The sequence below is a fragment of the Eptesicus fuscus genome, chromosome 19 (genome assembly GCF_027574615.1).
Source record: "Eptesicus fuscus isolate TK198812 chromosome 19, DD_ASM_mEF_20220401, whole genome shotgun sequence".
Taxonomy (NCBI): domain Eukaryota; kingdom Metazoa; phylum Chordata; class Mammalia; order Chiroptera; family Vespertilionidae; genus Eptesicus; species Eptesicus fuscus.
This window is the reverse complement of record NC_072491.1, coordinates 28,825,380-28,848,428: the sequence shown is the minus strand read 5'-3', so window position 1 is coordinate 28,848,428 and position 23,049 is coordinate 28,825,380. Positions and strand designations below refer to the sequence as shown.

The following is a 23,049-nucleotide window of genomic DNA, read 5'->3' as shown; positions in this document are numbered from 1 at the left end:
CTTAATGCCAAAGAGTACAGCATGGAAAGTGGGGAAGAGTGATTTTTCAGTGGAGAATCTGACAAACACTACTTCAGCCAGGTGATCAAAGTCAATGTCAACAGTGATGTCATGTTGATAATATGTACTCTGGGTATGATGTAATGGAGAAAGCATTTTACCTCTGTGGGATTCCTATAAGCCCATAACCCCATGCTACACTAATTGACAGAAACATCAAGGGGGAAAAAGCCAATTGAGGCATACTCTACAAAATACTTGACTATTTTGCAACAGCATGGATGGATCTAGAGAGTATTATGCTAAGTGAAATGAGCCAGTCAGAGAAAAGTAAGTACCACATGATCTCACTCGATGTGGAATCAATGAACAAAATAAACTGGTGAATAAAATAGAACCAGAGGCATAGAAACATGGAACAGACTGACAAATTTCAGAGGGAAGGTGGGGTGCAAGGGTGGGAGGGCAGTGATTAAGCAGGGAACTTATATGCATATGTGCATAACCCATGGACACAGACAATAGAATGGTAAAGGCCAGGGAGGGGTGAGTATGGAGTACAGGGTATGTCAATGAGAACAAAACACACACACACACAAAGGGGACATTTGTAATACTTTCAATAATAAAAATAAAATAAGAAAAAATGTCATAAAAAGGACATTAGGTTAAAAGCAAGGAAATCTGCATAAAATGTGAACTTTAGTTACTAACAATGTATTGGTTTATTAATTGTAACAAATGTGCTAATAATAGGGGGAACTGGATGCAGGGTAATTGGGAACTCTCTGTACAGTCTTCACAATTTTTCTGTAAATCTAACACTTTCTAAAATATATATATACTAAGCACTTAGAATGACTGGCATTATATGTGTTAGATATTATTATTTCTAATTTCTTAGTTTGTGGCTTTTGACTACCTACACAATCAACATATGACAGAGATACACCATATGCATGCATCTCAGAGAGCACCAAGACTCAGCACATACCTACACAGAGTGGTCAGATTATTATGATCTCTGAACACATAATAATCTAGCTACTCAGTGTATATATATTAGAGGCCCGGTGCATGAATTCGTGCATGGGTGGGGTCCGGCCAGCCTGGCCAGGGGGAGGGGAAATGGGCGGTTGGCCGGCCTGCCTGCTGGTTGAACTCCTGGTCGAAGGGACAATTTGCATATTAGCCTTTTATTATATAGGATATACAATGAGTGGCCAGATTATTATGTGTTCAGAAATCATAATAATCTGGCCACTCAGTGTATAACCAGAAATCTGCATCCCATGGATCAGCATGAAATGTTTATCCTTCTCCAAATTATTCCAAAATACATATGGATTCAATAAGGTTTACTTATGAAGTTTTGTATTTTCCTTTGCCTTTTTTATTCTTTTATTTTTTTTAAAAAAAATTGAAGACCTAAAATTCTTTTTGCTTTTAAATCTTGGTGATAGTAAATGGCAGCTCAGAGACTGGCTTTGAAAATACAAAAGAAAATTTTAACCATTATGGGGATAAAATACATATGGTAAAGTAATTCTGAGAATTAAAAATGGTTTTAAAAATTAAAGGTTTAAGTAACCGTAAGGTGTGTGTTACTCTCTACTACTAAAAGAGATTCAATCACTCTTTCCAAAGCTATTTGTGGAGAAAAATAATTGTTTTTATAAAAATTCAAGCAAAAGAGAACTTTTAAAGTAAAATATGACTGTCCTGCCATCTCCTCTCTCCACCAGCAATAACTTTTAATAGTATTCTGACACCCTGAAGTTTTAGAAACCACATCAAATCTACCACCTTGCTTATAAAAATAAAAATCCAAGATACCATGTAATCATTTCAGCCCATTTGTATCTATTGTTCTTCTGCCTGAACAAAGAAAACATCAGGATACCCACATCAGATTTCTTCAGGAATCTTTTATTATTAGAGAATTAAAAATTTTTTCCTAAGAGTACAAGGCACAGTGGTTGATATTATAGTCTAATTTCTAGGCAGTGGTTTGAATGGAAGATAGCAGCTCTCGTGTGAGCCATGTTGCCCTCAAGGTCCTTAGGGCACCTGGCATGCTCACTTCCCATTAACAATAGCAGGTCATGGTCACTGCTGCTGTCTCAAGAACTTCACCCCCCTCCACACCCTCCTCTCAGCCTGCTTCCCAGTCTTTACTGGAAACTGGCCGACTCCCTCTACATGACAGCTATGAATGTCCCCAGCTCATGAGCTCACTTGCAATGCAAACCCATCATTCATTGCAGCGACACTGACACATCATTAGAATCGGACTCGGTTTTCAGAGCTCAGACTGGTTCAAGAGGAAGAGAATTCTCCTGTAAATGGGACCTGGGAAGCCATTTCCACTGTGCACTTTGCTGAGCACTGGGAGTAATGGTTGGGTGGACAGTTTTATTAAGAGCTTTTTCCTTGGTGCAGACTCTTCATTTTAAGGAAAACAGCATAACATGAGCACTGGTTTGAAATTAGACTGATTTGAGTCTTAACTTGTGATACACACATATACATATGCAAACATAATAACAAAATTCAAGTATTTTATAATATTTATGTAACATAAATTTTTAAAAAACTAAACAGAGCATTATGGATCCATTTGAAACCTCACCATTTTCCCATTCATCCATCTTCACCCCATCCCCTCACCTTTCTCCCCAGAGGTGACTACTAAACTGAATTTGGAAATTGTGTAGCTTCTCCACTCATGTTTTTATACTTTGACTGTTGTTTTCATACATAAACAATATGAAGTATGATTTGGAGAATTTTTTATGATATCTCATTGTGGTTTTAATTTGCATGTCTCTGATTAGTGGTGTTGAGCATTTTTCATATGTCTACTGACCATCTGCATGTCCTCTGGAGAAGTGTCTATTCAAGTCCTTTGCCTATTTTTTAAGTTGGATTGTTTGTTTTATTGGTGTTGAGTTTTATAAGCTTCTTATCAATTTTGGATATTAACTACTTATCAAATATTTTGGCTAATATGTTCTCCCATTTTTGTAGGTTGTCTTTTCATTTTGTTGATTTGTTGATGGTTTCCTTTGCTATAGGAAAACTTTTTAGTTTGATGTAGTCCCATATGTTTATTAAAGGAGTGCTTTTGGGTTATGAAAAATGCATTAATACATCATACTATAAATGTATTATACTATAAATACCAAATGGAACCTATCTATCCTTCCTAGTTGTTAGTTTTTTTAAAATATATTTTTATTGATTTCAGAGAGTAACAGAGAGGGAGAGAGAGATAGAAACATCAATGGTGAGAGAGAATCATCAATTGGCTGCCTCCTGCACACCCCCTACTGGGGACTGAGCCCACAACCCCGGGCATGTGCCCTTGACCGGAATAGAACCCAAAACCGTGGAGTCCACAGGCCAACCCTCTATCCACTGAGCCAAGCTGGCTAGGGCAATAGTTGTTTTAATTATTAGAGATAATATAGGTAAAGCATCTTCTACATTAAACATTCAATATATCATAATAAATATTATTGTCTATAAGACGTGTACTTAAAACCAAAAAGAATTTAAATGTCTCTCTCAACAGAACTAGGGCTGAAGACTGCTTCATCCACTGGCCTCTGTGGAGAATGGTAGCAGACTACTGTTTTCCATATAATCTTTTCTTCTTTCTTTCAATTTTTTTTATTGTTGACACTATTACAGATGTCCCCCTTTCCCTCCCTTTGCCCACTTCCACTCAGCCCCCACCCACTCCTCCCCTGGCCTTCACCACACTACTGTCTGTGTCATGGGCTATGCATATATGTCCTTTGGTTAATTTCTTCACTTCTTTTGTCAAGTCCCCTTACGCCCCTCCTTTTGAGCACTTTAAAACTATGTAGATCATTACTTTCATAATAATTAAAAGCAATAAATGGCATTTTTTCACTTTCCCTCATGTCTTTTTTATTACCCCACTCAAAAAGCCTTAGGAATCCTTCCCACCCTTCCCAGTGGTTAACATCCATTCACTGGTTCACTAAACTATTCCTAAGTATTTTCTATCTGCCATATGCTGCAGGTAGGCAAAATAATATATAAATATATTAGTAAATCCCCACCATGAAGAATTTCCATCTGATTGAGGTAAGAAAAGAAGGATTCAAATATAATAAAAGAGATATAAAAAGTTAAATAGTACAGATTATAACTGTTGCAGGAGATAAGACATGAAAGGCACATCTGAGAACCATTGCAATTAAGAAAAGCTTCAGGATAAACTAGGATCTGCAGTGGGTATTATTGTGCGGCTAGGATTTGGGAGGAGAAAGGGAGTGGGTATTCAAAGCTAGGATAATCAGAAGTGACTTGAAATTTGTAAATAGATCATGATTCCTCAAAGAAGTGAGTTTAGAAAGATGAGCTGGAACTCGACTGAGGTTAAGGCAGTGAACAGAGGACTTTCTCAGTGGGTGATAAGGTAAAATAACAACAATGTCTTGGGCAGATTAATCCAGCAGCAAAGCTCAAAATGGTCAGGGTGAGCAGAGAAACGAGGCAGGCTCTTTGCAATCACTGAAGCATAAAGTTCTAAGGACTTGGACCAGTTACCACGAAAGAAATACCCTTTCATTCTCATAACAATTCATTCATTGTGCTCAGCATGTGTCAGGCCCTGCACCAGCTGTTGGGGAAGCCATGGTGCTCTGCCAAGGAACCCACAGTTGATTGTGCAAAAGACAACAGGGGGGATCTGGGAGAATTTTTTTCCAATTGAGTCCATTTGCTGAACCTTTGACCTTAGAAGAGAGCCAGCACATGTTAGGCTTATGTGGATGTTTGCTCATGAAGTTCAAAATAACATGAGAGGATAACTAATACAATAAGACTAAGCACACCACTTGCTAGGAAAGCGCTCAGAAGGGCATCTCATTCAATATTAGGGATGCAAGAAAACTTCTCAGAGTAGGTGGCTTAAACTGGTTCAAAAGGACAAATACTGCATTTTCTTTTCAATTCTAATCTGCTAACATTTCCACTTTTTGACATATCTGAGATGAGTTGTGCCCCACAATCTAAAGCAGGTCATAGTTTGATTGGGAACATTTTTTGTGTCAGTGGCACATAAAATCATGGTGCACCCTACAATCTGTTACATCTTAGGCTTGTCAAAATGTGGTACCCAAGCCAGAGTCTTCCCTTTCCAGAAATCTGCACAGCCATTACTGTCAGCAAATCTTTTAGATTCCACCTCCGTAAGGACACTTGTATATACCTCCTCCTTATCATCTCTACTGCCACCATCCCCGACTGTAGACTGTTTGTTTCAACAGCATCATTTTGTTTCCTCTGCTCCAAAGCGTATCTTCTCCCATGTAGCATTCACCCCTCAACCAGGCAGATCTTTCCAAAAACCAAATTTGCTTATGTCACTTCTTTCAAGATAGAGTCTAAACTCAGTAGAATGGCATACAAGGCCTTTTGAGGTCTAGTTTCCACCAGCTGTTTACACCTGCTTCCCTGCCTCCTCCACGCCTTCACTTGGCTAACTTCTAGCTTACTTTATAAATCTAAGACACCACCAATAGTAAGTCTTGCCTTTATTTTATGGAACATTAAGAAAGAAGAAAAAGACCCTCAAGCAAATGGTGCCATGCTGTCTTAGACCAAGGTTTCCCAGGAAAACGCCTCTGAGGTTTGAGTGCAGAAAGCTGACTGGGAAGGGTCTCTAGAACAACACCTACAAGCGAATGAGGGTGGCAGGATGGGGGGGCCAGACGAGCTGAGCTGTGATGGAACACTGAATGTGGGGTGCAGCCTTGGGTGAGGCAGCAACCTCCAACAGCCAGCAAATCCCAGAAAGGAACAACAGCTGAAAGCTGTCCTCTGTAAGCACCCTAAGAGATAGACTTGAAGGAGGGATCTGAGCAGCATCTACCACATCCACTACAAACACCATCCATTGTGACATTGGTTCTGATATCGGGCATGCCAGGATAAGAGGTATACATCTTCAAATCAGTTAAATATGGCATATGCGTTATCAATTCCTTGCCTGCTTACATCATTTAGAGTTAGTTTTGGTGACTTGCAACGAAGAATCCTCATGCTACAGAGGAGAAAGGGGTCCCAGGAAAAATGATCACCCATTTGTTTTAACGTCTTAATCATTTCTAAGTGTATCATTCAATAGTGTTAATTATATCCACCTTACTGTGCAACCATCACCACCATCCGTTGCCGTAAGTTTCTCATCTTGCAAAACTGAAACTGTACCCCTTAAACAATAACTTCCCATTTACTCCTCCCCAACCCCTGGAAACCATCATTCTACTTTCTTTCTCTATGCATTTGACTAAGTACCTCATATAAGTGGAATCATGCTCTATTTGCCTTTTTTTGAAGATGACTTATTTCAGTATAATATCCTCGAGTTTCATCCATGTTGTAGCATGTGATAGGATTTCTTTCTTTTTAAGGCTGAATAATATTCTACTGTAGCATATACCACATTTTATTTACTCATTCATCTGTCAGTGGACATTTCGCTTGCTTCTACTTCTTGGCTATTGTGAATAGTGCTGCTGTAAATATGGTGTGCAAGTATCGCTTCCAGACACTGCTTTCTATTTTTTTAGATACATATCCAGAAATAAGATTGCTAGATCACATATTAGTTCTATTTTTAATATTTTGAGAAATGGCCACAATACTTTTCATAGTAATCGCACCATTTTACAGTTCCAATTTCTCTACATCTTAGCCAACACTTGTTATTTTCTATTTTTTATAGTAGCCATTGTAATTGGTGTGATGTGATATCTCATTGTGGTTTTTATTTGCATTTCTCTGATGACTAGTGATGTTGAATATCTTTTATATGTTTGTTGGCCATTTATATAAATTCCTTGGAGAAATGTTTATTTAAATCCATTGGTCATGTTTTAATTGGATGATTTTAATTTTTTTTGGTTCAGTTGTATAAGTTCATTATACACTCTAGATAGTAACACTTATTAAATATAGAATTGCAAATCCTATATGATAAAACCCTAATATGCAAATCAACTGAACGGCAAAACGACTGGTTGCTATGATGTGCACTGACCACCAGGTGGCAGACGTTTAACGCAGGCACTGTCCCCTGGTGGTCAGTGCACTCCCACAGTGGGAGCGCCGCTCAGCCAGAAGCCAGGCTCATGGCTGGTGAGTGCAGTGGCGGTGGTGGGAGCCTCTTCCACCTCCAGGGTAGGGCTAAGGACCCCTCGGGGGATGTCCAGGACTATGAGAGGTTGTAGGCCGGGCTGAGGAACCCTCTCTCCCCCAAGGCACAAATGTCGTGCACTGGGCCTCCAGTTGTATTATAAATTGTTAAACCCTATACTTTCCTCCACAAATAGCTGTGAACACTCTGCCCAGGCAACTAAGTATAACAATGTGAAAAGGCTGGTCCCTGCCATGAGTTCCCCTTCGTGCCCTCTTTTGACTGTCCCCTAATGGCCTTCAAACACACCATTTAAATCCCCTCGTTCTGTGTGCATGTACTCTACCTGGAACCCCAATACAGGCACCTGTGTCTCCCAGCCCACAACCTGTGTTATCCTACCTGAAAACAGTGGGTTGGGAGCATGTGGTTGAGCTGGCAACCTTAGCACTCCCCATCCACCTCATCTCACTCTGCATGGCATGGAGTGCTCCCATCCCTAGGACCTGTGAGTATAATAAACTTTGCCTGCACCTCTCCTGTGTCCCCTTTTGTGGCGGAATCTGGCTGGTGATCTCATGAGAAAACACAAAACACATACGTTTTCTCCCATTCCACAGGCAGCCTTTTCACTTTGTTGATACTGTCTTTTGATGCCCCAAATTTTTAAGTTCATCATAGTCACATTTGTTTTTGCTTTTGTTTCCAGTACTTTTGCTGTCATATCCAAAAAATTATTTTCAAATGCAATGTCATGAAGATTTTTCTCAGTGTTTTTCAAGGAGTTTTATAATTTGGGGTCTTACCTTTCGATGTTTAACCTATTTTGAGTTGATTTTTTATATGATCTAAGAAAAGGATCCAACTGTGTTCTTTTGTATGTGGATATCCAGTTTTCCCACCATCATATGTTTAGAGACTCTCTGACCCCAATGAGTCATCTTGGCACCCTTATTGGTCATTTAACCATACATGCAAGAGTTTATTTCTGGGCTCTCTATGCTGTTCCATTGGTCGGTTTGTCTGTCTTTATGTCAGTGCCACAATGATTTGATTACTGTAACTTTGTAATAAGTTTTGAAAGCAAGAAGCTTGAGTTCAAGATCAACCAAAGGACTTGTGTGCATGCATATGAGCCTAACCAGTGGTTAAGGACAACTGGGGGGTGGGGGTATGCATGGGGAGGGGTGTGGGATAGGAATGGGGGGATGAGGACAAATATGTGATACCTTAATCAATAAAGAAATTTTACAAAAAGAGAAAAAAAAAAAGAAGAAGCTTGAGTTCTCCAACTTTGTTCTTTTTTAATAAAAATTTTTGGTTGTTCATAGTCCCCTTAAATTCCGTATGAATCATATGAGTTATTTTTCTATTTCTGCAAAAATGCCAATAGGATTTTGATAAGTACGCCTACTTTTGTGCATGCTCCATTTATGGTTCCTATGGGATGTCCAACTTTAGTAGGCAATTGGTTTATGACTCAGAAGGGCACTGAGGTTGGAATAGGTCATCGTGCATAGTATTCCTGCTTCCCAAGAAGCTTCAGATAATTGTTGCTTTCCAAACTAGCAGGGAGAAAAATTAAGCCCAATGGAAAAGAAGCTTCTGTGTGGTAGACATTTTTCTTGCTTCTCTATTTATCCATAGGTTTTATACCCAGTGTTTTAAAAATAAAAATCATTTGGCTTGATTGTCCTCAAAGAGGAAAGATAAGATGTTCCTAAATTTGAGGGAAATCACACCGTAGGAGACCAGGAGGAGGCTAAAGTTCGCCCTCCTCCTTCCCTCTGCCCAGCAGCATGCACATACAGCTTGTCAAGGTAGCTCAGGGCCAGGCAGCCAATTTGCCAACGTCTTTTTCCAGTCCCACCGGCACCATACCCCCACTACCACGTGCTCCTGCCCCACTGTTTTCAGGTGGAATAACGGAGACACAGAGCTAACCAATGAAGCACTCCAGACCAGAGTTTGCATTCTGGGATGCAAAATCCCAGGGTACACACCATATACTTATTCCCTACAAATTTCAGGCAGGATTTTTTTCTACTGGATGTATTTCTAGACAGTATACCAAAAGCACTATAAAGAAGTCTTATGCCAGGGCTCTTTCCCCTTCTTTTGAAACTATATGCCTTTCTAGGATGCTAGACATTGGAGTTTAAAATGTTCAGGAGGTTCTTTTTCCTGGGTAGATATGTTCATAAAGCTTAATTGCCATTGACATCCTTATTTTTACCTCATTTTCTGTCAGCATCCAAAAAGAGGTTAAGTGTTGGGTAAGAAATGTCTATCTCTACAACTACCTGCACTAGAATTACCAAGATTGCTTATTTAAAAGTCATGGTCCTGGGCCCCATTTCATACCTACTTAGATCTGACAATATGCTCCAGGAATTTGCATGATAAACAAGCTCCCCAAGACATGCTTGTCCATATGAGCAATTTGAGAAGCACTAGACTAAACCAAATACAAGTTTTACCCCAAAAAACTTAACTAAGAAAATAATGATCATAATCATAGAATAGATTCTTGCACAGTTGCCAGCATAGTAGGGTATTTTACAAGTTTAGCATTTGTTGATTCTCCATTAGACACTCATATCCTTATTCCTGTTTAAATCTTTTTAAAATATGCAAGATATTTTTTTAAATACAATCATAAAGCATGCCTTCATCGGTGTCACTTACTTTCTTTTTAAGACTGAATAAAACGCCCAATGCTATTTTATACCATGATTCTTATACATGGGAAATCCTTTACACTAGCTGTTAAACACATTAAGCGTTGTCTTCGATTTAATCTTTAAGCTTGACCAGCCAGCATTGAGTCACTGTAATCTTCCAGGTCAGACAGGAAAAGAATTGACGTCGTTACAAAATACCACTGCGTAAGTGTCTTTGAGAAAATGGCAGCCAAGTGTACACAGTTGGGTAATGTGATGAGCATCGGTCCCTGAGCAGGTGAGCGGGAGGGCCTGGCACCTGGCACTGCTCCCCTCTCGATGCTCTTGTGTGAGCTGTTGAGAATCCATGACACACTTTCTCTGATATCACACATCTCAAGGAGATATCAAGATGTTTCCTCTCTCAAGCAAATCCACGGCCTATTAGGAATGACAATTTGGCACATGCTATGCTCAAGGGACAAATGCAATAAGGGATGTTTCGTACAAAGGGGCTTCCACCGTGAGCCAGCAATGTTGATCTGCAGCTAAAAACAGAGATGCTTAAAAATAAACCTTCAACTTCTCACCCTGAACAATAAAGATGTTTTGCAGAAAGGCACACACAATTTAAACCGCCTGAGAGCTAGCCAGCTCCTTTCTCCAGCTTTTACTTTTTAAAAATGAATAGGGGATCAGCTGACCTCATTGGTTTATCTCACTAATCTGTAACACTAACAGCCCAAAAGAGGTTTATAATACAAACATGCCCAAACTGTCTTGTTGGCTTGTCTCTAGCTTTCAGAAACAAACAAAGTTATCATTAGCCATGAATCTAGTATCTTAAATTAATATAAATACTTCCATGTCAGAAGTCTACAATAGTGTTCAACTCAATTTTAAAGAGATGGGCTGAGATACCTTGGTTCCAATCATACATTTATTCTCTCCCCCTCCCCTTGCTTGTCTCTCCCAACCCTCCCCAAATTAAATCAAAAGGATGATTACCTGAGAATGGAGAGGTAGATGGCCATATTAGTCTAAATCGCCCAGGGCTTGTGACGGTGTGTACAAGCAAATCCAGGAACTAACTGTAAGCATAGAAGGGTCAAAGATTGAAGACAAGGCAAACCTCAAGTTCATTCACATCAAAATTAATTTTTTAAAAATCATGGAGTCTCCTGGGACACTGTATCTATTGTCTGCTTCATTCGGGTCCTAGGGTCCTGGTCGGTAAGACAGGAAGAGGTGAGCCCATGCCTATGCGGTGAGTCTAACTCTGCTAGACAGCCAGACTTTTGCCCGAGTGAATTATTGCCCAGGGAAGAGTATGGTTAAAAACAAAGAGAGTGCACTGCCCCAGGACCCGCAAGACCCCAGTCGGAAGGAAGGGCGGGGGAGGTCAGGCACTGAATATGCAGAGCAGTGGCCCCATTTGCTGATTCATGTTCGTATAAAATATCACTACAATCTTCCCACCACTGTTCCCAGACCAACTCCATTCTAATCAAGTATAATGTCCTTCCCAAACCTTTACGCTCTTCATTCCCCCATCTGGGAAATTAAAGCAGTGCACAGCATGATTTCCAAGGGTCCTCACAGTCTCTCGTTCTGGGTCCTTTGGCTGTCACTTACGGTGGGGGGCCTAAAGCCCAACCCAGTTCGTGATGTGAGGCAGACAAGGCCTGTGACACCCAGGAGGCGAGTAGAGGTATATGCGGGAGTTGCCGCTGAGTGGCCTAGTTACCTCCAGCAGGCCTGGGAAGATGCTAGAATTTTGAGAGCTTTCTAATGCAGTCTCCCTTGGTCTCTGTGATGCAGTGGTGTTTCAGCCTCACCCCCGAGTACTAGGATTCTCTGGGGGGTCTCTGTCCATGAATAGTTGTTGGCTGTTCTTCCTGTGGGGAGGAGCAAAGTCAGGAACAGCCTATGTCACCATCTTGGTGATGGCTTCTTTTTTTTTTTTTTTTTTAGCAACAGCCAATATAGGCAAATGTACTCAACATCCTAGTCACAGGAACGTGGACATGGTCTGCTCAGGCTCTGGCTCCAGTAAGTGTGTGATTGGCCGCTCTGGCACACCTCTGCATGCCACTCAGCTCCTCCTGGCCTAGTCCCTCCATCTGCCCAGTGAGAGCGTCTTTCCTGGTGGTTTTTAAAGCCTCTTCCAGCCACTGATTCCCTGGGGTGGAAAACAAGCTCATTCCTTTTTCCTCTCCCCCAACCCTAAATTCACACCCTCACAGTCATGCACACCCAGCTCTCTCGGTCTCCCTGCCCTCCCTGTGGGCCTCTGATCAGATCTGAGGGGAAGGCAGGTAGGGAGAGAGCGACCATTCAGCCCCATCTTCAATTTCAATAGGATGCAAATCCTGGCAATTGCTCAACGTCATGTCTTAGTCTCTCGGAGGCAGGGGTATTTCAGCCTCCCCCCCCCCCTTGTTCTAGAGAACAAGAGAAGTCCCCCAGATGTTTAATCCAGATGGCACTCTATCTCCTTCACCAGTCAGCTAAGGTGGAAACCTGAGCACTATCAAGGAAGCTGAGAGGAAAGGAAAAAGAGGTAGGAATTCCACATGAGAATCTAGGAAAGCAGGACTTGGGGACACTCTGAGGAAATGTCCATTTCAAAGTGAAGGTTCTTATCAGTAGAAGGAGAATTATTAAAGCAACCGAGGTCCTGAAAGAGAGAACCATGAGTGCAAGTGTCAGATTTCTAAGAACGGGACTATGGAAAGCCAAAGTCTGAAAGACAATTTCTTCCCTCTTGCATTCAGATTAGGTGTATTCCTTCCTTCCTTTCTTCTCTCCTCAGTAAATATTTACTGAGCACTTACTAAGCATCCAGGACCATGCTTTGTGCTGGTTGTAGCAGTGTTCACGATTGACTTTCATTACTTCAGTCTAATCAGTGTGTGAGTGTGTGTGCGAGTGTGTGTGTGTGTGTGTGTGTGTGTGTGTGTGTGTGTGGCCAGCTAGTTTCAGCTCTAATTTACCCACATGTCCTCGAGAATGTAAGCTCCAGGGGTGGTTGCTCGCTGCACATCCTAGACAGGGCACCGAGGCAGCTCGCGGTCAGCCCAAAGGATTTGCTCTTTAGCAGCCTATCAAAATGGATATTTATTGCCAACATCATAAGGAATAGTAGAAGGCAGCTCTTACTGGTGAAAATATTCAAAACAGGAGAAATGACAAAATAGATTTAGACTTTTGGTTTGGGAAAATAAAAAAGTTCTGGAGATGAATGGTGGAGAGAGTTGCACAACCGTGTCACCAACCTGTCCACTTAAAAGTTGTTACAATGGCAAATTTTACATTATGTGTATTTTTTTAAAATATATATTTTTATTGATTTTTTACAGAGAGGAAGGGAGAGGGATAGAGAGTTAGAAACATCGATGAGAGAGAAACATCGATCAGCTGCTTCCTGCACACCTCCCACTGGGGATGTGCCCGCAACCAAGGGACATGTCCTTGACCGGAATCAAACCTGGGACCTTTCAGTCCGCAGGCCAACGCTCTATCCACTGAGCCAAACCGGTTAGGGCACATTATGTGTATTTTATCACAAAAATATTTTTAAGGCTTAGACACTGCCCTCCTTGCATGAACAGGTACCAGCAATAGGGAGGCTTGTCACCAGCATCCTTCAGAATGGGCCCTGACTGGGTCCCTGCTGGGTCCATGTGTCACCCTTGCTTGAGGGGGATTTCTCATTGCTCGATGCCAACTACAGGCTTCCCAATAAGGCCTGCAAGGCAGAGGTCGGCTATTTCTGCGGTAAATGCAGATAGTAAATGTTTCAGGCTTTGTGGGGCACACGGTGTCTGTTGGAACCACTCAGCTCTGCCATTGTATCAGGGAAGCAGTCCCAGACAATACCTAAACGAATCAGTGTGGCTGTGTGCCAATGAAGGTTCATTGACAGAAATTTGGCCCAGTGCTGAGTTTGCCATCCCCTGGACTAGGTCATTGGGATGCTGTGTCTTGTGATTTTCCCCTGTATAATCTGTAATCTATATGCCATTGGGAGTTCGGGCTTTTGAACATAAGGTTCCCATCCTCCTGGGTGGTGTCATTCATAACACAATAGCTAATATTTCTCCACTGCAGTTCTCCGTGTCTAATGTTTGGCTCTGCTACTGACGAGTGGACGAATGCTTTCTGTTCTGCAACATTACCCCAGCCTAGTACTCCCAGCTTGCTTGGATTTACTAGTATTTGCTTAGAAATGTACTGCTTATGTGCATAAGTAAGATATTCCTGTGGTTTTAATTTTGTGTGCTCCCCTTCTCTGTTTTTATGATATGTTAGCCTTGTAGAAACAATGTGCTGAAATATGGTATATAATATAGAGATTATCTGCTTTTTTGCATATTAAGTCAATTCTATTCATAAAACTATGTGGTCTCTACCTTTTGGAGGGCTTATGATTTTTTATCACCTTATCACAGTCTTTGCCTTTTTTATAAGTCAGTTTTAGTCATTTATATTTCTCAGGTGATCACCCATTTCAACTAGGTTTCCAAATTTATTGACATAAAGGTTTGCATACTGTATTAGTCTGCTGGGGGTGTCAAAACAAAATACCACAGCGAGGTGGCTTCAACAACAGACACTTATTTTCTCAGGGTTCTGGAGACTAGGAGCCCAGAATCAAGGTGTCGCTAGCTCCTAGTGGTTGCAGGTAGTCCTGCAAAGTCCTTGGCTTGTAGACACATCACTTCCATTTCTGTGTCCCTCTTCACCTGGTGGCGTGTGTGTGTGTGTGTGTGTGTGTGTGTGTGTGTGTGTGTGTCCATTATTCTCTCTTCTTTAAGCACAGCTCTCTCTCTCTCTCTCTCTCTCTCTCTCTCTCTCTCTCTCTCTCTGAGAGCTACTTTGGCTGGATTTTAATATGTAAAGCACTTGCTCATTTGTAAATTTGTTAAATTGGAATTTTGATTTATCCCCTAACCCAGGCGTATTTGGGGAGTATATTGTTAAATTTTCTAGTGCCTGGGTTTTTCTTTCTTTCTTCCTCTTAACTTGCTTTTATTGTTCATTTCTCACTTTAGTGCACTCTGCTTATTGATTATGGCCTTTTTGATTTCTACTCTGAAGGCAAAAAAGTTTTCCATATATGTCTGTTAGATCAAGTATGTTAATTATGATATTCTAGTTCTCCAGTCTTTTTCTTATTGAGGCATAATTGACCTATAACACTGTATTAGTTTCAATTGTACAGTCTAATGATTCAATATTTGTATGAATTGTGACATGAACACCACAATAAGTCTTATTAATGTTTGTCATCTTACACAGTTACAAAATTATTTTTCTTTTGCTGAGAATTTTTAAGACCTACTGTTAATAACTTTCAAATATGTAACACAGTATTATTAACTATGGTCACTATGCTATAAATTACAGCCCATGACTTACTTATTAGCCCTCCATAATCTTAATTATTTTTGTCTAATATGCCTATTAAGAATATGTTGATCTCTCACAATAATTCGGATTTTGTTCATTTTCTTTATATTCTTAGCCATTTTAGCTTTTTATTTTTCAAATGTAATGTGACTAGGCACATAAAGATTCATGACGTTAAAAAATTCTTGTTCATCCCTAACCAGTTTGGCTCAGTGGATAGCGCGTCGGCCTGCAGACTGAAGGGTCCCAGGTTTGATTCTGGTCAAGGGCATGTACCTTGGTTATGGGCACATCCCCAGTAGGGGGTGTGCAGGAGGCAGCTGAATCGATGTTTCTCTCTCATCGATGTTTCTAACTCTCTATCCCTCTCCCTTCCTCTCTGTAAAAAAAAAAAATCAATAAAATATATTTTAAAAATTCTTGTTCAGTTTTGCCTTTGATCAGTATCATTGGAGGCCTGATGGCCTGCTAGTAGACAAGACAACCAGCTGTGAGCTGATGCCTGGGCCCATGGGCAGCTCTGCCACCAACGCTGCACTCCAGGGGTAGGTAGTTTCTTTACTTCTCTGGGCATCAGTACTTTGTTTCTAAAATGGAAGTCATAGTGATTGTCAGTGCCCAGGATGATTGGAAGGCTAGCTTCTGGTACCTGATGAGTTCTCAAAAAATATTATCTAGGATGATGATGATGATGACGACTATGACCCAGCTAAGTAAAGTTCTTACATTTTTTTAATGGTTGCAAACAAATCAAAAGAAGAGTAATATTTTGTGACTGGAAAATAATAATAACCTTAAATGTAAATTGATTAAATTCTCCAATAAAAAGACATAGGGTAGCTGAATAGATTTTAAAAAAAGACACGACCTATATATGCTGTCTACAAGAGACCCACCTCAAAACAAAGACTCACACAAGTTGAAAGTGAAGGGATGGAAAAAATATTTTCATGCAAATGGAAATGAAAAAGAAGCTGGTGTAGCAATACTCATATCTGACAAAATAGACTTCAAAATAAAGGCCATCACAAGAGACAATACAGGTCACTACATAATACTAAAGGGATTGATCCAACAAAAGGATAAAACCTGGTAAACATATATACATCCAATACAGGAGCACTTAAATGTATAAAAAGAACTTCTGGAGGACTTTAAGGAAGAGATTGGCAATAGTTCATGGGCTGGAGGAATTAACATTATTAAAATGTCCATACTACCCAAAGCAATCTATAGATTCAACTCAATCCTATTAAAATACCAACAGCATATTTCACAGATCTAGAATAAATACTCCACAAATTATATAGAACCGAATAGCAAGGCAATCTTGAGAAAGAAGAACAAAGTTGAAGGGATCTACTACAAAGCTGTTGTAATAAAAACATCCTGATATTGTCACAAGAACAGAACAGAGAGTCCAGAGATCAACCCATACCTTTACAGTCAATTAATATTTGACAAAAGAGGCAAGAGCATACAATGGAGTAAAGACAGTTTCTTCAATAAATGTTGTTGGGAAAATTGGACAGGTACATGCAAAAAGAAAATGAAATGACCATCAACTTACACCATACACAAGAATAAAAGACTTAAATGTAAGTCGTAAAATCATAAAAATCCTAGAAGAAAATATGCAGCAAAATCTCAGACATCTCACATAGCAGGATTTTCACCACCATATTGCCTAGGGCAAGAGAAGGAAAAAAATAAACAAATGGGACTACATCAGACTAAAAAACTTCTGCACAGCAAAAGAAACAAATATCAAAGTGAAAAGGGAACCCACTGTATAGGAGAACATATTTGCCAATGATACATCTGATAAGGGGTTAATTTCCAAAATATATAAAGAACTCATACAACTCAACTAAAGGACAACAAACAATCCAATTAAAAAATGGGCAAAGGACCTGAATAGACACACTTCTCCAAAGAAGACATGCAAATGGCCAAGAGACAAATGAAAAATGCTCAGTGTCACTAATCATCACAGAGATGCAAATTAAAATAACAATGAGGTACCACCTCACAACTGTCAGAATGACAACCATCAATAAGTCAACAAACAGCAAGTGCTGGTGAGGATGTGGAGAAAAAGGAACCCTAGTACTCTGCTGGTGGGAAAGCAGACGGGTGCAGCCAATATGGAAAACAGTGTGGAGTTTCCTCAAAAAATTAAAAATGGGCCCTAGCTGGTTTGGCTCAATGGATAAAGCGTCGGCCTGCAGACTGAAGGGTCCCAGGTTTGATTCTAGCCAAGGGCACATGCTTGGGTTGCGGGCTCGATCCCCGGTAGGGGGCGTGCAGGAGGCAGCTGATCAATGATTCTCTCTTATCATTGATGTTTCTATCTCTCTCTCCCTCTCCCTTCCTCTCTAAAATCAATAAAATATATTTTTAAAAAATTAAAAATGGAACTGCCATTTGACACAGTGATTCCACTTCTAGGAATATAACCTAAGAAACCCAAAATACCAATCAGAAAGAATATTTGCACCATTATATTCATAGCAGCACTATTTACAATAGCTAAGATCTGGAAACAGCCCAAGTGTGCATCAATAGATGAATGTATTTAAAAACAAACAAACAAACAAAAAAAAAAAAACTGTGGTACATTTACACAATGGAATACTATGCAGCTGTAAAAAAGAAAGATCTCTTACCCTTTGAGACAGGATGGAGGGACCCTTAAGGGGATAAAATGCAGAATCAGGAGAAGCAGCATAGGTAAAGCGAAAGGCTTCACCAATACAGCACCTTGGAGAGGTTACTCCCCGAACTTTCAGTTCCTCATACCTAACACAAGGGTTTGGGACTAGGTGATCTTAGACCTTCCAGGTCTAAAATTCTTCCTACATTTATGGCTTGGGAAGAAACATCTTATATATTGCTAAGCCTTACATATTGTTTATTATTCAGTGCTATTTGCACTCCTATCATTGCAAGGTCAACAAGTTAACTCATTATTTATTAAATGTTTTATGTATTCCTACAGTGTAAGATACCTTTTCGAGTAAGCATGGACTCTAATGACAAGGCAAATGGTGCCCTTTTGGGATGTAAAAGCACCAGTTGATGTAATAAACACTTCCTATTTCCATCTAAGGAGGATGCTCCCACCTTCCTTCTTTGCAGCAAACCAAAGAGGTGAGTGTGCAGCTAATCACAAGTCTGGGCACATGTTTTCACATGTTCTCCTCATTTCCCCATTTCCCTAAGCATAGGACTTGTACCTTCCCAGAGTTTTACCAGGATCCTTATACCCTATATTTAATAAGCTTAGTAAAGACCCGCTGTTATTCATTAAATATTTGATGGAAAGAGAAAAGAAAGAATCCAATACTCTGTGCCTGGAGAGGATCCTCAGCCAACTTCTGCAAAACTAAGTTATGGTAGAACATCTCTAGAGTTGAATCCCTCTTTACCAACTGGATAGCCAGGAGAGGGTTGTTCTAGAAACATGTGTCTGAATGCCCATTCTAAAACTCTGTAAGAATCTGAATTTAGGGTTCCTACCTAGAGTGTTCCAATCTATTGTCCTGTACGTAAGTTAGAGAGTTGTAATCAGATTTTTTTTTTTATTTATAAAAACATACTGGAGCCCAGGCCAGTGTGTTTCAGTAGTTAGAATGTAGGCCCGAAAACCAAAGGGTTATGGGTTGAATTCCCAGTCAAGGGCACGTAGCTGGGTTGCAGGTTCCATCCTGGCCCCCTTTGGGCCATATGTGGGAGGCAGCCCATCAATGTGTCTCTCTTACATCCATGTTTCTCTCCCCTTCCCTCCATCTCTTCCACTCTCTCAAAATCAATGGGAAAAAATATCCTCAGGAAGGACTCACAACAACAAAAACAAAAACATATTGCAGTGGATAAAGATAAATTATGTCTCATGAAGCTTTTGGTTTACTGTGTGTGGGTGTGTGTGTGTGTGTGTGTGTGTGTGTGTGTGTGTGTTTCTACACTGAGTTATAGATAAAGGCAAAAAGGCTCCCACCCTATGCCATAGCTCTCAGGTTCTTTTCATTTAAAAGTAAAACAAAGCATTTTGCATTAAAGAGTAAGAACTTAAGGATGGACATAAGGAAATTGCATTTTTCGTAGTCACTAGGAGAACTGGAGGCAGATAAATGTAAATCACAAGGAAAACCACAATTTGCTTCTCTCCCTGATAAGCTTCAGGAACTTCCCGCAGAGAATTCACCCTTCAATACCTTCTTTGGTGAACCACAGCTAACAAATGAACTAAGTCTTCTTATTTCTTGATTACATCTTTCTCCGCTGACTTGCTTTAGGTCTAAGAAATGCAGAAAATATATTTTGTAGTGTATTTTTTTTAGCATCTATGCTATTCCGGGGTCAGACATTCGAATCTTGGCTCTTTTCATTTACCAGCTGTGCGACCCAGCGCAAGATGCTCCAGTTTCCACTGTAAAATGAGGATAGCTGCGTTGTGAAGATTAAATGAGAATAAACATGGAAAGTGCTTAGCAGAGCAAGCACCCTTGCTCATTACCCAGGCTGGCCCAGCCCCACCAGCCAGGGGACACAGCTTAAAATACTCCTCTCTGGTCTAATGGAGCTGCATTCCACCTGGAAAATAGGAAGGTGTGCTCCTACTAAACATAATTGGGCAACATGATGGTACAGTGCGAGGAATATGGCCTTCGGAGCCTAGACTTGGGCTCAAACCCTTGTCAAGTTTATTTACTCACCAAGTGATCTTGAGTGATTTAACTGACATCTGAACCCATTTCCCCTTCTCAAAAGTGAATCTCTAATACTTAAAATGGAGATAATGCTTGGAATGCATTATCTAGAAGAGCCTGATTCCTGTTAATTTTCTCCTTTTCCCTTTATAACAACTTTGCAGAAGAAAAGGTAATCCTAGTCAGGACCCCTCACTGTGCATTCTAGCCGTCCTTGGTGATTACCTCAAAGTCAGGGTGTTGCCCTTCTGGCCACCACTAAGAATAGGCCACAGGCAAATGTCACTTGTAATAGTAAATTATGTCTCATGTGGGGAGGGGGGAAAGGAGAAACAATTGTAATAATCTGAACAATAAAGATTTATTTAAAAACAATTATGTCTCATGTAAGGCAAAGTAGCCCTGTGCAATCAACTCTGTTCCAGATCAAATTGTCATTCCCACAGTGATTGCCCTATGATCACTGGAACCATTGTTCTTGATAAAATGATTTCAAATGTTAAAAATAAAATTTTTAAAGAGCCGTAATTCTCCTTCTTACTACAACTATTCTTGCTATTACTTTGAATCCTTGTTCACATGCAGACATGGTTTCCCATAGTTTCTCTCAAGATCAAAACTATTCATCTTCTACTTCTTTAGGTGACATTATCCTATAAAATAGCTTCAGAATAGACCACCTTGTAAAGGGTTTATAATATTGAATACGAGTATTATCTTCAGGTTTATGCTACAACAAGCCTTTACATGAGAAAAAAAAATTCATTTTTCTCTTTACCAGATTATATTCTTTGGAAAAATTATGAAGACTTTGATGTTTTATATTTGTAATGCAGTCCCCAATAAAAATGAGAATGGGCTTTTGTTAACAAATAGAAGATTCTTTATCTCAGGCAGCCAGGAATTTGATCTAGGGGCTGATTTCAGGCTTGGAGAAATTGGGATACAAATACATTCAAACAGACCTGCCCTTCGAATCCATTCGGCCAGGAAGAGCAATATGAGTATTTCAGCAGGGGAGTCCCATGACAAATCACGCAGCATTTCAAGAGATAAAAACCATCCTGGACTCACTGGAAGTCTGGGGCAGAAGTAAGGGAAGGGGGGAGGGAGAACAGGAAGAGAATAGGACAAGTAATCTGTTACACATACATTGTGTGCCCCGAGAGCAAACGGAAAGGGAGCTCAGAGTGCTTGAAGAGGTAGGATGTAAATCTGTCCTTCTGAATGGGCATTATGTCCTATCGAAGTCTATTGTTTCATGGAGCCCAGGCCTAACAATATCCCATTGTGGCAAATGCAAAGGCCAGTTCGTTAAATCCCAGTTTTCCAGATCTCTTCCCTCATTTTCAGTCTCCAGGACTGTACCCCTCAGGATGTTCTGCTCCGGCTGCCTGGGCTGCCCCCCCGGCCGGCTGTGTAAGTAAAGATGGTTTACAGGCTCCTGGGTCTGGTGTGAGGGCACCTAAAATCTCTCCACCTTGCTCGGATTGTTATTAAGTGTGAAGACCGTAGCATGTGTTTCCAGAGAGATGACACGGGGGAAACTATCACTGAAATTGCCAACCCAGAGCCTCCTGCAAATCTGCAGAGTCACCTTTGGAACTACAAGGATGCTTCGCCCGGATGGAAGGTGTTCTTAAGGGTTTTATACAAATCAGTGGATGGTTTGGTATTTTCATTTTCAAGGGAACTTAAAGGCCAGCTTCAATTGCAAGAGACTGTTTGCTTTAAATAATCCTGGAATGGGCATTAATACTACGTGGATGTTTAAATCCCTGGGCTAAAACGAAAATATGGCTACAACGTGTTCTTCCTGCGCACAGATTTCTCCAGCACGTGGTGTCTTTGTATTGCCACCGAGTGCACAAGAACTGAACAACCAGCCAACTGGAAATGGTTGATAAAGAGGCATTGGATGATGGGGAATTGCCTGGAAGTCATCTATTTCATATTCAATACCTGCTAGATCAAGAAGGTGATAACTTCTAATAATGGGGAGGTTCTACATTACTTGTTGGTGGTTTCTATAGAGCAGTATACAAGTGGAAACCCAAATGTTTCTACGGGAAAATGCGGTTGGTACCAAGGTGTTCTGTGGTCATGTTCTTTGCCTTTTCCTTCCTGTCTGTGTCAGAAGTTCTTGGTACAGATTGACCTTGGTGCAAGACTCCGAGGCAAGGATGCCTGCTGGGCATGCGAGTACACAGAAAGAAGAGGCTGGGTCTTGGGTCTCATAGGCTGATTCCTTTGAAAAGGGATGAGCTGCAGAGTCTAAAATGTATTCCTATATCTGGTCAGGGAGCCTGTGAAGTGTAACTGGAAGAAACGCATCCCAGCTCTGACCCTCGCCTTTGCTGGGTGACTGGGCTAATTGCTCAACCTCTCCATTGTGTCCCTTCCTCTATCTATAGGACCCTGTTGAGGAACAAAGATGCAATGCCGGTGAAAATGCGGTATTAAAGTAAGCTGTTTGTATTTTGTGTTGATGATCAAACATTTAGAGAATAATGATACTTGAGCTTGCGCTCGTGGCATACTTCTTTCAGGAGACGTTAGTAACAGGTGAACCTCTTCTTAGCAAGTCCCCCCTTTTTCACACTGACTAGTTGAGAACTGCTTTCCCTGTTTCCACAGGTTGTATTTCTTCCTTTCCTCCATGGGCTCGGGCTGTTGGGCTACCTACCAGTAACTTACTCAGGCCCAGCAGAGAGCCCACCAGGTCTAAGCTCTGTGGAAAATGTGGAATAAGCTGAGGTGGGGACGTGTATGGACTTGTTGGAAATCAAACCATAATACACATTGTCCTGTTATTTGATCAAACCCAATTTTGGATCAACAAGACTTAGAAGACATTTTCTGAATCATGTTATGTACTTCTTAACTTAAAATGTCTTTTTTATGTGTCTAGCTATGTTATGTGTTTTTAAGATTCTTTGGGTCCCAATTTTTAGATCTATACCCAATCCCCTAATTTACTAAACTAAAAGCATTGGCCTTTTTTCTCTCTGATTGTAGAAGAATACAGTGCTCTCTGGGTAAGCACTACACTCTCTCAGCAGCCAAAGTGAATACTTGGATG

At 40.6% G+C, this 23,049-nt stretch overlaps 1 pseudogene; it reads left to right on the top strand.

Annotated features, from left to right (window-relative positions):
- The window catches only part of LOC103287715 (cTAGE family member 2-like), a 67,461-nt pseudogene that overhangs the window by 22,927 nt on the left and 21,485 nt on the right, over positions 1-23,049 (top strand).